The following is a 2,306-nucleotide window of genomic DNA, read 5'->3' as shown; positions in this document are numbered from 1 at the left end:
TACTCCTTATCATAGATGAATTACTTTAATTTCTACAACAGAAACAATAAAACAAGATGAGCTTATTCTTGGCATCATAGTTCAGGTAGAATATTTCTTAAGAATTAACCTATTTTACTTCATGGTACGCTATGATTGACTTGAAATATAAAAATCAAGCTGGATAAAGAGAAGTTCTCCTTTAGCTTGACTTACATTCAAACAAATATACATTTTGTAAAAAAAAAAAAAAATAAGACATTATTCAATGAACAATTTTTTTTTTTAATTTCTTTGTGATCCGTAGTATTACATAGCTTGAAAGTGACCGGGTGTAAGGAACGACGACATGACGTCACGAGCTTATGTATTTCATAAAAATGTGTGACGTCACGTCCTTAGTATTCAATCATTATGTCATTATTATGGCTTATATCGATGTTATATGATACTTATAAAATTATCAAAACTCATACTTATATTTCTATTCCTGGCTGATGTGTATTATCAAATTCTCATGTACATTTTGAGAATATGCGTGGTCTACTTTTGATTGACGACTTCTCTGCTAGAACCAAGAAAGAACACGTCTTATCATCAGATCTTCTACTTAACCTGAAGTACAAATGGGTACTCGCAAGTTATCTAAACCAGCCTCTTTGTCTATTGACTCACGGTAAGGGCTTCAAGTTATCCTCAATCAGGTAGAAACATATTTATAGTAAATTGAATTTTCATACACTCCGGATAAACAAAAATGCTTTTCAGTGACCACAGTAAAGAATGTAAATTATTTCCGGATCAAGAAGACGAATCTTTCAAAAACTGCTCCTTTACTATTAAGTCTTCATAACTAACATATACATGATGCTCATCTTACAAAGGCTACTATATCTATGCGAGATATAAACGGCGACACTGTAAAAAGAATCATACTTTATCTACCCTATGGATAGTTTTGCATGTTTAAAATTTGGAATATTAATACTGTTGTTCAGGTATTCATTAAAAATATTCATAAGAAGTAATTTTCCATTTCAATGTAGTTTTGTGAAATATTTAAGAAGAGACATCAAATAGAAACAAAATGTCTACATTTCCTTCAGTTTTACTATCTGCAGTACTAAAAATATCTGTACGAGTCTAGTAAATTTAAAGAATATAATATATAAAATGAAAAAGTGATCAGTAGAGTGCCCAACACGCTACCACTGCGCCACCCTGCTGTGGATACAGGATCAAAAATGAAAATGTGATTAGCAGAGCGTGGCTTCGATCCACGGACCTTTGGGTTATGGGCCCAACGCGCTTCCAACTGCGCCACTCTGCTTCGAAAGGAAAAGGGTTAATTGTTCCATTTAAACTACAACTCTGAGGAACCTGATGCCATTCCGTGGATCCCAATGTATGATGAAGATACAATTACTATTACTCCAGTTTCCTTGACTGTTCAGAAATTTGTGAAAATCACTAATTATAAGAATAATTACAATAGCAAGTTGAAATGAAATAGTGATTGTTAAAAGTGAATGGCTGGAATTGTCTTCAATATTGACATGCCTTCTAGTCGCATCAAGTCCTCTCCAGGTCCATCGCTACAAGACCTCGGGATTTTCTTTTATTTTATTTTATTTTATTTTACATAAAAAATTTGTCTCTTGTATGTGGGTATGTGTGTGCGAGTCTCTGTGTACAAAACATGTTATGTGTGTGTGTGTGTGTATATGTATGTGTTATTTGTTACTGGACTTCGCAACCGCAGAGAAGAGACGCGTGTCGTGGAGTCATTCTTGACCCTCGGGATACTTCTCCGACTAAAGTCCCCTCAACCGTCGTCGCCTCCGTGGCGCAATCGGTTAGTGCGTTCGGCTCTTGACCAAAAGATTGAGGGTTCGAGGCCACCTGGGGTACAAATTTGTAATGAGAGGCAATAACTGTTGCTCGTGTGCTGGAGCGATACGCAGCACTAAGTGCCGAAGATTCTCTGAGAAATGGCGTCGTTATTTGAGACGAAAAGGATAAAAGACTTTAAGTTAGGTTTAACCATTCGAGGAATTCCGACGGAAGATTTTTCTATTCCCTGCATTGCCATTTGAATTGGACTTCTTTTTTGGATTCGTACATACATGTTTTGGGTAGAAGTAATATCAGTAGTGGAAGTATTAGTAGTACTGGCATTAACGCGAAATGGATGTACGAGGACAAAATCTGGTGAGGATCGATTGTAGAATGACAGAACATCTTGACAACAAGAAGGGGACGAGTGAGGTATCACAGGGCTTATCGCTGGCTCCGATAAAGATTTTCCTTTACATTAGCAACAAAGG

General features: G+C 36.2%; 1 non-coding gene across 1 annotated transcript; it reads right to left on the bottom strand.

The window, feature by feature from the left end:
• Positions 1-1,236: 1,236 nt before the first annotated feature.
• Positions 1,237-1,309, bottom strand: TRNAM-CAU (transfer RNA methionine (anticodon CAU)). Its single transcript has one exon. It is a non-coding gene; the product is annotated as a tRNA-Met (tRNA).
• Between the last annotated feature and the right edge of the window lie 997 nt (positions 1,310-2,306).

Source organism: Oratosquilla oratoria, chromosome 22 (assembly GCF_046742065.1).
Source record: "Oratosquilla oratoria isolate Oo_2021 chromosome 22, ASM4674206v1, whole genome shotgun sequence".
NCBI classification, from domain to species: domain Eukaryota; kingdom Metazoa; phylum Arthropoda; class Malacostraca; order Stomatopoda; family Squillidae; genus Oratosquilla; species Oratosquilla oratoria.
The sequence above is the reverse complement of the archived record's forward strand: the minus strand, read 5'-3'. Positions and strand labels throughout refer to the sequence as shown.